The sequence below is a fragment of the Chinchilla lanigera genome, unplaced genomic scaffold, assembly GCF_000276665.1.
Source record: "Chinchilla lanigera isolate Chin_1 unplaced genomic scaffold, ChiLan1.0 scaffold00089, whole genome shotgun sequence".
Classification (NCBI taxonomy): domain Eukaryota; kingdom Metazoa; phylum Chordata; class Mammalia; order Rodentia; family Chinchillidae; genus Chinchilla; species Chinchilla lanigera.
Genome location: NW_004955490.1, coordinates 4319660 through 4333617, shown reverse-complemented (window position 1 = coordinate 4333617; position 13958 = coordinate 4319660). Strand labels below are relative to the sequence as shown.

The 13958-nt window shown below is 34.7% G+C and overlaps 1 pseudogene; it reads left to right on the top strand.

Annotated features, from left to right (window-relative positions):
• The first annotated feature begins 7126 nt into the window (after window positions 1–7126).
• Window positions 7127–7815, top strand: LOC102026012 (annotated as a pseudogene).
• Window positions 7816–13958: the final 6143 nt, after the last annotated feature.

Below are 13958 nucleotides of genomic sequence, written 5' to 3'. Positions count from 1 at the left end.
CTCCTAATGTTTCTGCTGCTTTCCAATATTGCCACACCGAGGACCAAACTTCTAACACATGAACTCTTCAAGGATAACTCAAACTATAACCTAATCATAGCATGCATGTTTTCATATGTTCTGTACCCATTTTCATTTGTCAAAAAAATTAAGTCTCCTTTTTGATTTCTTTTTTTGACCCACAGATCATTTGGGAACATGTTGTTTACTTCTCATAGACAGTAAAATCTTGAATTGTGATTAACTTGTTTGGCAAGTGTTCAGCAAGACTACCTAATATTTCTAATAAATTTTAACTTGATAAATGAGTAATGTCTTGCAATATGCGCAGCACGTGATGCAAACTGTCACATGACCACAACTAAGCCAATGATTCTCTCTCTCTGTCTCTGTGTCTCTGTCTCTCTCTCTTTCTATCTCACTGTGGAATTGTAGGCGACTGTCTCCCAGTAGCAGGAGGTTATGGAGAAGATCTCATCTGCAAAGGAGGAGGAGAAAAAGGTAGAATTCCTCAGTCTCTCACTTCAAATGAGATGAGGAAGATGTGTAAAATGTGGGAAGCAGTGCAAAATCTTATAGAAAAGCACCACCTGAGTAAGGCTATAGCATTGTGACCAATGAATCTGTTTAATGACCATACAATATCACATTTCCATGAAACCCTTAAAAGGAGGCAAAAGCAAGTGTCATTGGATAGGTTCCTTGTTAAAGTTGCTCAAAAAGAACAAGTTTCTATTGAACCACTAGACAGCAGTGATAATGAAAATCATCCTACACAATAACCCTGCTCTCTCTTGTCTCCCTCACACCAGCCATAAAAGATTTCAAAGGTAAATGAAAGTGGGGCTGGGGATTTATCTCAGTGGCACAGCGCCTGCCTGCCAAGTGGAAGGTCGTGAGTTTGATTCCTGGTACTGGAAAAAAAAAACAAAAAACAAAACAAAACAAAACAAAACGTAAATGAAGGTTAATTTGTTTATTTTTCTTTGTATTTTGTATTATCTTTATTATTTTGTATGATATTAGAGTAATGTAATCATTTTATGTGAATACTTTTTGGGTTTTGGAATGAACCATCAGAGTTTTTATTATTCCTTATCGGGAAATTTGCCTTGATAGACAAGTGCTTTAGATGACAAGCATGTTTCCACAGTGAATTATGCTCCCAAACTAAGGTTTTACTGTATTTGTATAATTTCTTTAGTTCCTCTTGTTGGATTTAGCTTTATCTCTTTGTGGCCAAAGAAGATAGAATATCATTTGGAATTTTTTATTACTAAAGTTTCATTTTTATTAGTATAGTTTTGCAGCACACGATGATTACATTCCTGATGCAGAGTTGGAACAGGTACATAAAATATCTTAATTCCTTTTCATCCCCTTCCACCATCTCTCCTCCATCCCTCTATCTCTGGGTCACCTTCCATTGTGCAAAAGTCTATTTCCCTATTTCCTATTATCTATCTTTTATTTTGCTCTTGAGATTGATTTTGTAGAGTAATATATAGTGTTTCCAAGGCTGTTCCTTATGCAGATGTTAAAGAATGTACACTGCTACCTTGCTTGCTTCACCAAAACTTTTGTTTGAGAACAATTTAATTCACTAATGAAAGCAATTGGCAAAATTTTGGTTTTGTTTGGGAACTCTGCATAGGGTGACAAACATGACTGTAGCTATGTTTCATGCACAAACACAGATGTGGTCATCTTTTCCAGAATCATGGAATGAATTAAGTTCATGGACTAAGGTACCCCTGTACATTTTTTAGTCATTGGATGAAATATTCTGTAAATGTTTGTCACATTCATTTGATCTATTGTATAGTTTAACTCCAATATTTCCTTGTTGACTTTTTGTCTAGATGATCTCTCTGTTGCTGAAAGTGGGATCTTGACAGCGCCAAATAATAGTGTATTGGAGTTTGTCTCTCTTTGTAGATCAAATAATATTTGTTGTATATACTTGGGTGATCTGGTTTGGGGCATACATATTTATGATTGTAATATCCTCTTGATGAATCTGTACTTTTTATTGTCTGATAATGACAATAAAATTTCTGAATTAGTCTGTTTCTTCATGATAAGAGTTTGGCCACCACTAGTTGCTTTTGGTTTCCATTTCCATGGACTATTTTTTCCACCCTTTAGTTTTAAATCTATGTGTACTTTTACTGGTGAAGTGAATTTTTTGTAGGCAGAATATAGTGAAGTCTCATTTTTTCTTCTGTCCATTCAGCCATTATTATAGATATTTAAATAGGAGATTTTACTATTTTTCACTCAAAGTTACTATTAATACTTAAGAACTTACTCATGCCACTTTGTTTACTATTTTCTGGTTGCTTTGTATTTTCTCTGTTCTTTTCTTCCTCTTTTATTGCTAATCTTTATGGTTTAGTAAGTTTTTTTGTACTGGTAAGTTTCAGATCTTTTCTCTTTCTTATTTGTATATCTGTTTTACCAGTGAATTTTATACTTCGTGTGTTTTTACAATGGGAATTATTGTCCTTTGACTTTCAGATGTAAGAATCCTTTATGTGGGGCTGGGGATTTAGCTCAGTGGCAAAGTGCCTGCCTGGCAAGCACAAGGTCGTGAGTTTGATTCCCGGTACCAGAAAAGAACTAAAAAAAAAAAAAAGAGAGAGAGAGAAATCCTTTATTAATTTCTTCTAATGCTGCTCTGGTGATGATAAAATTGTCTCAATTTTTATTTATCTCAGAAAGACTTTATTCCTCATTCATTTGTGAAGGATATCATTGCAGGTTATGCTACTCTGGTTTGTAGACTTTTCTTTTAGCATTCCAAATATATTATTTGATTCCCTCCTATTTTACAAGGTTTTTGGCAATGAGATTTGCTATTAGTCTCAGTGTATCCATATTTCTGACTTTTCATTTTTATCGTATTGCCTACAAAAATTTATGTTTCAAAATAAATACAAGAGAAAAATTCTCAGCTTCCCAACACAATGATAAACATCTGAGGAAGTGGAAATGTAAAATTATCTTGATTTAATCATTGAACATTCTATACATATGTAAACCTATTACTCTATAAATCATAAATATGACAAATATTATGTCAATTAAAAATTTAAAAATCAGTTGGGTAGATTTGCTGTAGATCTATTTTGTGTCCTCCATTTTGTTCTATATGTATTCCTTCTCCAAATCCAAACAGTCTTTGTTATTATAGTTGTACAATGACTTGAAATCAGGTAGACCAATTCCTGCCCTTTCATTTTTTATTTGACTATTTTATGTCTATTGACTTTGTGTATAAATTTTATAATATTCTTGTATATCTAAAAATCTTGCTGGTATTTTTATTTGAACTCTGTTAAGCCTATATGACAATTTGGGGAGAATTGACACTTTTACTATATTGAGTATTCCACTCCATGTATGAGATATATCTCTCCATTTATTTAGATAATGCTTTTGTCCTTAGTTTTGTGATTTTCACAAACAGGCTGTGTGCATGTTTTGTTAGGTTTATATTTAACTATCTTATTTTTAAGGATTGTAAATAATATTGTATTTAAATTTTTGCTTTCTACATGTTAATTATTAGCATCTAGAAATGAAATTGATGTATATTGATCTTATACCTTGACACCTGCTGAATTCACTTAACCAAGTTGAAAGATTTTTTTTTGTAAGTAATGGGATTTACTACATAGGTGATCATGTCATCTTCTTTGAAACAGGTCTTGCTTTATAGTGCAGGCTGTCCCTGAGCTCACTATGTAGCCCAGGCTGCCCTAGAACTCACAGTGATTCTGCTGCCTCAGCCTCCCAAGTACTGGGATTATAGGTGTGCGCCACCACACAGGGTTCTCTTTTTCTTTATTTATTTCCAATCTTACTACCTTTCTTAATGCCTTTTATTTCTCTTTCTTGCTTTATTGTACTGGCTGGAAGCTCTAGTACTATACTGAGTACTGATGGTTAAAAATGGACATTTTTAATTACTTCTAATCTTTTTTGTTTTGTTTTGGTTTGGTTTGGTTTTTCTCCAGTACCGTGAATCGAACTCATGACCTTGTGCTTGCCAGGCAGGCACTGTGCCACTGAGCTAAATCCCCAGCCCCAAATTCCAATCTTAACTGGAAAACATTCATTTTTTTTTTTTTTTAGCACTGGAGCTTTAACCCAGGGCCTTGGCACTAAGGTACATCCACTGCCACTTTTTATTTATTTTTTTAATTTTGAAACAGGGTGTTGCTAAATTGCTAAATTGCCCAGGCTGGGCTTGACCTTGCAATCCTCCTGCCTCAGCCTCCCAGAATACTGTGTGCACCATTCCTGGCTGCAGTCTTCACAGTTAAATGTGATGTTAGCTATAAAGACATTTTTTATAGATATTTTATATCAAGTTGAGCAATTTTGCCTTTATTCCTAAGATTTTATTTTTTTAAAGTCATGAATAGGGGGCTGGGGATTTAGCTCATGGGCTGGGGATTTAGCTCAGCGGCAAAAGCGCCTGCCTGGCAAGCGCAAGGTCGTGAGTTCGGTTCCCGGTACCGGAGAAAAACAAACAAACAAACAAACAACAACAAAAAAAAAAAGTCATGAATAGGTCTTAAATTTTATCAAATGCTTTCTTTGAAGCTATTAATATGATCATGCAATTTTTGTTCATTAATCTGTTAATATGGTGAACTACATAGATTTATTTTCAAATTTGAACAGTTTTTCATACCTAATATATTTCTTAATAATTTTATTTTAAATTGGCAGTAAATATGAAATAAGACCCTTTATTGTTTCTTTAAAATAATTTTAAATATCACAGGGAAATAAATAAACTGAGGCAAAACATAAACAATTAGATATTCAGGAAAATACATGGCAGGACACACAAGCTTATATGGTCAAAAAGACAAACAATTTAGAAAGTGCACTAGTGCTCAGCCCTGGCTTCACAACAGAATCAGGTCAGAATCTTTTACAGAATGACTTTGACTGTGATTTAATTCACATGGTGTGTGTTCATATTTTCAAAATCTATTCTGGTGATTCTAATATATGGCCAATGTTGAGGACCATGAGTATAGTGGGAAAAAGTTAATGATGTCTACTTTGAAGTAAGATGTGAGTTCAAATCCCAGTTCTATGGTTTCTTAGCTACATGACCTTGAGGAAGTAGGTGGAATTTATCTACAAAATGGGGTAATATGAGCATTATTTTGAAAAGTAAATGAAATATCCTATGTAAAATATCTAGTATTACACATAATACACAAAGAATATACTTTATACACTTCCAGAATATATAATGTTATGCACAAGTTATGATAAGCATTCATAGAGGAAAGGACCACACCTATATTGAAATTTACTTTTTCCTGCTGGCTTTAAGGTGAACAAGATTTGTGCTCAAGTGGCCATCTTGCATCAAGAAGTGGAAGTCAAGTCTATATGCGCACGTGTGTGTGTGTGTGTGTGTGTGTGTGTGTAATTTCCTGCTAATCTATATATTTCATATTTATATATATATATGAGCCTAGTGACTACAGAGTCACCAGAGTAACTATATTAATCCTAGAAAGCTTTTTTCCTTTTTTACTAATTTTGTTGAGTAATGTAGAAATCAGCTTACAGATTTCTCAAACTACTGTCGTTTGCAGTTTCTTCTTTTATTCTACCCACAGACTCTTACTCCTCCACTGAAAATTCATCCATTAAAACAGAGATATTTTAGTATAGAGATTAAGCTCATGAGCTTTGGAGATAGATGTAGTTTGGGTTGATGCCTACACCTGCTATTTACCACTTATATGTTTGAGTCAGACAGGATGAATTTAGCTGTCAGGGACAGAAGGACCGACAAAGTGTAGTTTATCTAATAATCCTAGTACCAGGGTGATTCTGGGGTAAATTCAATGAATCATTGAGCTCATCATTTTTATATACCCCATCTCTCTTTCCCAATTTATCAACAAAATCTGCTCAAGTGAGCCATAAGTTTACAGATATTTTAGGCATTACATGCAGAACCAGCTATTTTAAGCAAAAGAAAAGGCATTTCTTCCTATTAATCTTCTTATTAACAATGAAAATTTTCTCTAGAAGCCTCTCAGTAAACTTCCCTTTAGATCCCTTTAGGCCAGGATTAGTTCCCTTTCTATGTGAAACCAAGTACTAGCAAGAGAAAGGAGACCACTGATTGGCTAAATTCAATTATGATTTACCTCCTTAGGATTGGAGAGAGTTCAGTCTCTCTAGAAAATAATGGATACTTATAGAAAAGTGAGAAAATTGTGATTCTTTCAGTGTGAAAGAAGTGAAAAGAACCAATAAAGTTTGGCACCATTATTAGCATCTCTGAGCTTCAGAGTAGGGGCACACACAATACATTTTTCCTCAAAGAACTGTTGTGATTATTAAATGAGATTACTCTTGGAAAGTACTCAATAAATGTCATCTGTTAATGTTGTATTTGGTGTTATAACTTAATTTGGTTGCTAGCTCTTTCGATATTTCCTTTCTTACTTCAACAGCTTGACATCAATGTCTTTTCTTATGGTCAGAAAGTGCTACCACAATTATAGGAATCACATCAAGATGACATCTCTCTGATACTCAATTCCTCTGTCTTTAAAATAAGTATGTATATATCTCAAGGATTTATTGTGAGAATTAAATTAGGTCATTCATGTACAAGTACAATGATGTTAGCTAGCAGCCAGGTGTGGCAGAAAATGCCGGTAATGTCAACACTCTGAGAAGTCAAGGCAGGAGGATCACAAGTTTGAGCTCAATCTGGGTGACTTAGCAGAACCCTATCTCATAGTTTAAAAAAAAAAAATTAAAATGGCTCCAATATAACTCAGTGGGAAGGTCCTGGTTTTTATCCTCAGTATCACAAATATGTGAATAAATAGTTGTAACTCTAGTTACCATCATTGCTATGATTGACATCAATATCCTCTGGAAAGTGTATGGTGTATGGTCAACTTAGAAGCAACTGACTAGCGAGTGGTAGCTGTTCTAAAACATTTGTACAGCCTCCGCCACCAACAGCATACCTTCTCAGAGCCTCAAGGGGACCTGCCGCAGACCTCCTTCTTTTTTGCTGCTGCTCATCCATGTCTTTGAACTTGTTCCAGCAAACTGTTAAAATCTGGTGGATTACTATGAAGTTCTAGGAATGCAGAGATATGCCTCCCCTGAGGACATCAAGAAGATATTTTGGAAACTGGCACTGAAGTGGCACACCAATTAAAAATCCTGAGAATAAAGAAGCAGAGCAAAAATTCTTACAAGTGGCTGAAGCATATGAGGTGTTATTTATCAGATGCTAAAAAATGGGACATTTATGACAAATATGGCAAAGAAGGATGAAATGATGGTGGAAGAGATGGAAGTCATTTTGACAGTCCATTTGAGTTTGAGGTCACATTCTGGAACCCAGATGATGTCTTCATGGAATTTCTCGGTGGAAGGGACTCATTTTCAAAGAACCATTTGAAGAGGTTTTGGGTAACTGAAGGGATCCCCAAGGAAGTAGAAGCCATGGTGCAGGCTCCTTTTTCTCCACCATCAATGGATTTCCATTCTTTAGAGGTGGATTTTCTTCATTTGATATAGAATTTACTTCATTCAGATCCTGAGGTCATGGGGACTCACTTCATTTTTGTTCACATAATTTGGTGCCAGTGGGATGGTAACTTCAAATTTACATCACCTTCTACTAAAATTGTTAATGACAGAAAAATCACCACAAAGAGAATTATTAAGCATGGTCAAGAAAGAGTCGAAGTTGAAGAAGATGGACAGTTAAAATCTTTAACAATAAATGAATGGTAAGGACTAGCTGCTATGCTTGGATAGCAAGTAATGCAATGCAGGCATTTAAAAGAAATGTTAAACTGTAACAAGCACCATTTGAGGATTAACAGGAACATTTTTTGAAGACATCAGACAAACTCAACTTTCACTATAACTGTACCTAATCAAAGTATTTATAAGCAGCCCATCTCAGAGCCCCTCTTTGTCATCGACTTTTGAGTTTATTGGTGGGACCACACACTAGGACAATTTTTTATCTTTAAAATTGTAATCTTTTTATGCACTTTGCTCTTTTATAAAATGTGATCTAAGGTAAGCCTTGACTCTTGAGTAGTGTTAAGACAAGATTGTACTCTAACACCAGCATGGATGTGCTTTCTATTGTGTTTGAAACATGAGCGAAGTAGTGTCCACCTGCTGTGAAGCTAACATTGCCAAGAGGAGTCCTCCACAGAAACAACTTCCATTTCTTTCAGTATTTAGTAATGAAAGTTATTAATGCATTAAAGGTAATATATTTCTGTTTCAATACAAACTTAAGGATGCTTTCTAGTTGTGCATGGATGTTGGAAATACAGTAAAGTTTTGACAGTTGTTTAAATGTGTAATGTTAAGCTTAGTTTTATAAAAGCTGGTAAACTGAGTCTTTGTCATTTGTTTCAAAAGAAAGAAATGTGAATGTGTTTGTTTCATTCAAAAGAAAAAAAATCATTTTTACATATAATCTGTGCAAGAAAAGTTCCTGGAAAACTCAACCACCTTGAGTTAAGTAAAATCTTCTTTCATAAAACTTCAAAAGCACATGTGACAAATGAAAAATACATGCCCTAGATGTCAACAAAATTTAAAACATTTATACTTCAAATGATATCACAAGAAATGAGAACACAGCTCACAGAATGAGGGTATACATTAGTAAAGTATACAGCTAATATGACACTTGTGTCTAAGATGTATAAAGACTCTTGCAACTCAAAATATTAACTAATTTTTAAAATATGCAAATGGTCCAGATATAAAAATGGTTAATAAGCACATGAAAAGCTGCTTAACATCCTTAGTCATTACGTAAATTCAAGTAAAAATCCAAATGAGATAACACCTCACACACATTGTGATTGAAAAATAAAAAGACAGATTATAAAAATTACTGTCAAGAATGTGGAGAAATTAGAACTCTCACATACTGGTGGTGGGAATGGTGTGTTCACTTTGGAAAACAGTCTTGCAGTTCTTTGAAGGATTAAGCATAGATTTACCAGCAACTATACTCCTAGGTGCATACCCAAGATATATTGAAAACTTGTATACATTTGTAGATACCAATATTATTCATTAGTGCTAAAAATTGGAAGTAATTCAAATGCCCACCAATAAATGAGTGCATAAATAAAGCGATATATATTCATGCACTGGAATATTATGCAGCTATAAAAGAAAATCAAGGGATGATACATACTACACCATAGATAAACCATGAAAATATTATGCAAAATGAAAAAAGCCAGACACAGAATGCCCCAGGACTGTACTGCAGTGAAAGGAGTGTGAGTTTGTGCACCTCCTTTCCTGCATTGCTCTGGGATGGCACAGCTAGTGCGGGGAGTCTGAGTTCAGCTCCTCCCTTATTCCATTGACCATGGACCATGCAGCTGGTGAGAAAAGTCTGAAATCAAACCCTCCTCCCACCATTGGTGGGACTCAAGGCCTGGAGACCGTCAAGAACACTAGCAACACAGTAGGACCCTGGTTAAAGCACACATAATGGACAGGCAGAACTAGAGGCATGGAAATATCCAATGTAACATTAGTAATATGAGCCAAAAGGTAATCTCTAACCTTTCTTTTGCTTTTATTCTACTTATCCTATTCTTCTTCCTTTCTTTTGTCAACTATTTCATGTGACTATGATATTTTCAAGTGAGTAAACATTGTCTCTTCTTTTTCTGGTTCACTTCAAAACTCCTACATCTTCTCTTCCAATCCTTCCCTCCTTTGTCCTACAATGACCAAAAACCTGGGTGATCATACTGTGTCCTCCAACCTTGCTCCTACTATACTTAACATCATTCATCTCTGCATTCTATCCCCTATGCTCCTGAAACCACCCCCCCCAACAGAATAAAATCACTCCACTAAGTGCAAAATCATTGCATACAAGTTCCTGGTAAAAGTTGGATTATATTATATTATATTATATTTCTATAAACCTTCCTCCTAAGATTATAGATATCAGGCTAATAGTTACCTCAGTTTGTTAGTAGTTACATTGTACTTGAGTCTATTGATATTGCCAACTAAATTACTTTAACCAGGGTGTCATACATGCTACAACCATTTTTTCCTTGCTGTATGACAACACTGTGATTGTAAGAGGTTATAACCATCACCACAGTCCAGTAACAAAGGAATGGGCCCTAGGTCAAATTAATAGCAACTCCTCAGACTTAATATATTAGAAAGGTAGGTTCTTGGGGTAGACATAAAGACCAAGAATCATCCACATGTAGAAGAAATCCAGAGGAATAGACACTTCTTTAGAAAGTCTTGAAATCAATGATAAGGCTCCTAACCTATGAAATCTACAAGCATCAACACAGAAAAATAAAATAAAATAGAAAACTGTAAGATAAAGAAAAAAATGGAATCTGAAATGCCCACCCACCCAGGACAAGTACAGAGCACAGATAGAGGAAATTGGAAGCCAACAAAAGGAGCTCCCTGAAATAATAGCACCACAATTGGAAAAAACAAATGGAAGAGGCCATAGAAAAAATAATCGCTAAGGTTCAAAAGAAATTATTATCAAAATATAAGATATTAAAGCAGACACAGATAAACAACTAGAGGAGATGAGGAAAACAATGGAAATCATGAATGCCAAACATAGACAAGAAATGGAATTAATGAAACAGATCCAAACAGAAATTCAGGAGATTAGAAACTCCATTGAAAGTGTATGCAGCAGACTGAATGAAGGTGAGGCTAAAATATCAGATCTAGAAGATAGGAACATGACTACTGGCCAGGAAAAGAAATATATCTTAAAAATTGCTAGGGACCATGAAAAATCAATCCAAAGTCTACAAGATGAAGCAAAGAAGAACAACATAAGATTGATTGGAATCAGTGAGAAAGCTGGAGACTGAGAAACCTGGAGACAGTGCAAAAGCCTTTTAAAATCTCATTACAGAAATAATAGCAGAAAACTTCCTCAATATGGATAAAGAAATTGACATACAATAAATGAAGCATATAGAACTCCAGATAGCCACAACCAAAATAAATCTACACCAAGGCATATAATAATCAAGATTTCAGAAATTCAGCACAAGAACAAAATATTAAAAGCAGCTAGAGAAAAGAAATATATCACCTATAAAGGAAAGCCCATCAGAATCACAACAGACTTCTCAACACAAACCCTCAAATCAAGGAGAGTTTGGAGTGAGGTATTTCAAGCCTTAAAGGAAAACAATCTTCAACCCAGGTTGATGTAACCTGCAAAACTATCTTTCAAAATTGATGGAGAAATAAGACACTTCCATCACAAAGAACAACTGAAGAAATTTATGACCACCAAATCAGCCCTACAGAATTCTCTGCAAGACATATTAGAAAGAAAATGAAGATAACAAACATGAACACCAATGGAAAGAAGCCACCAGGTAGGGCAAGCAACTACACAGAGGAGAAAGACAAGGAACAAACAAGAGGAAAACAACATAAAAAAGAAAACCTAATGTATGTCAGTTATAACCATCAATGTAAATGGTCTCAACTCCCCAATCAAAAGAAACAGACTGGCAGAATGGATCAAGAAGCAAGATCCCAAAATATGCTGCATTCAAGAAACACATTTAACCCAAAAAGAAATTCAAAGACTAAAAGTCAAAGGATGGAAAACAATTCTTCATGCCACACAAACCAAGAATTTTTCTTGGGGTAGCTATTCTATTTGCAGACAATGCAAACTTTAAGCCAAAACTGATCAAAAGAGATGAAAAGTTCACTATATACTCAACAGGAGAAACTCCAAGAAGAAGAGATAACAATGATAAATATATATGCACCAAACACAGGTTCAGCCAATTACATAAAACAAATATTAGCAGAAATACAAAAACAAATAAACCCAATTGTAGTGGGGGACCTACTCCCACTCTCACAAATTTATAGGTCAACTAGACAAAAGTTCAACAAACAAATATTAGAATTCAACCAAGCCTGTGAACAAATGGACTTGGTAGATGTCTACAAAATGTTCCAGCACAAAACATCAGAATACACATTCTTCTCAGCTTCACGTGGGGCATTCACCAAAATAGACCTTATATTAGCTGACAAAACCAGTTTAAGTAAATGTAGAGGAATCAAAATCATCCCATGCGTACTATCTGACCATAGCACAATGAAACTGGAAATTAATGGCAAAGGAAATCACAAAAACTACATAAAAACATGGAAGTTAAACAACACACTTCTGAACAACCAAGGTGTCACAGGAAATTAAAGATGAAGTTCAACAGCATATACAATTAAATGATAATGCCGATAAAACATACTAAAGTTGATGGGACATAAAGAGACAGTCCTAGGAGGGAAATTTATAGTGATGAACTCATACATCAGGAAAACAAAATGAGCTCAAATAAACAGCATAATGTTGAACCTCAAGCTTCTAGAAAAAGAAGAATAAATCCAAGCCAAAGTTCATATGAGGGAGAAAATTGTAAAGATAAGAGCAGAAATTAATGCAATGGAGACTAAGAAAACAATACAAATAATGAATTGAAAAGTTGGCACTTTGAAAGAATAAATCATATTGATAAACCATTAGCTAACCCCATCAAAAGAGGGGAAAAAAACACAAATTCAAGCAACTAGGAATGAAAAGGGAGAAATCACAACAGAGCCCACAGAAATCCAGGGGCTCATCAATACCTACTATGAGAATCTATATTATAGTAAGATGAAAAACACAAAAGGGACAGATTCCTAGACACAATCAAATTGCCAAAACTAAACCAAAAAGATATAAAAATTTTAAGTAACATGATATCAGCCAATGAAAGTGAAAATGAAGTTAAAAATTTACCAACAAAGGAAAGCTGAGGCCTTGGAGGATTCACTGTTGAATTCTACAAGGAATTTAGAGAAGAATTAATGCTGCTGATACTGAAGCTCTTTAAAGAAATTGAAAGGGGAGCAGCACTTCCAAAATCATTCCTAGAAGCAAGCACTACCCTGATTCCAAAACCAGAAAAGAATGCAAACAAAAGAGAAAACACAGGCCAATATCCCTAATGAACATAGATGTAAAAATCCTTAATAAAATGCTGGCAAACAGAATGCAGCAAATCATCAAGAAGATTATACATCATGACCAAGTGGGATGCATCCCAGAGATACAGGAATCATTCAACAATGCAAAAGAAAAAATGTAATACACCATATTAACAAAACCAGAGACAAAAATCATGTGATCATCTCAATAGATGCAAAAAAAAGCCTTTGACAAAGTCCAACGCCCACTCATGATAAAAACCCTACAGAAAATTGGAATAGATAAACTTTAACTCAATCTTTTAAAAGCCTTCAATGACAAACCAACAGCTGGCATCATATTAAATGGTCAAAAAATGAAAGCTTTCAGTCTAAAATCAGGAATGAGACAAGGATGTCCATTATCACCACTCCTATTAAATACAGTTCTGGAAACAGTAGCCAGAACAATTAGACAAGAGAAAAAAATAAAAAGAATAAAATTTGCAGATGACAAGATACTCTAAATAGAAGACACCAAAAACTCCACCAAAAAACTTGTAGATTTAATATCCAAATTCAGTAGTGTATCAGGCTCCAGAGTCAACACACAAAAATCAATGGCATTCCTATACACACAAAACAAAGTCACAGAGAGAAACTAGGGTGAACACACCCTTCACAATAGCATCTGTAGCACCTAAAAAAATGTAATACCTAGGAAGCAATCTAACAAAGGATTTAAAAGATCTGTACAGTGAAAATTACAGTACCCTAAAAAAGGAGATCAAAGAAGATATCATAAAATCAAAAGATATCCCTTGCTTTTGATAGGAAGAACCAACACAGTGAAATTGGTCACACTCCCCAAACTGCTATATAGATTTACTGTGATT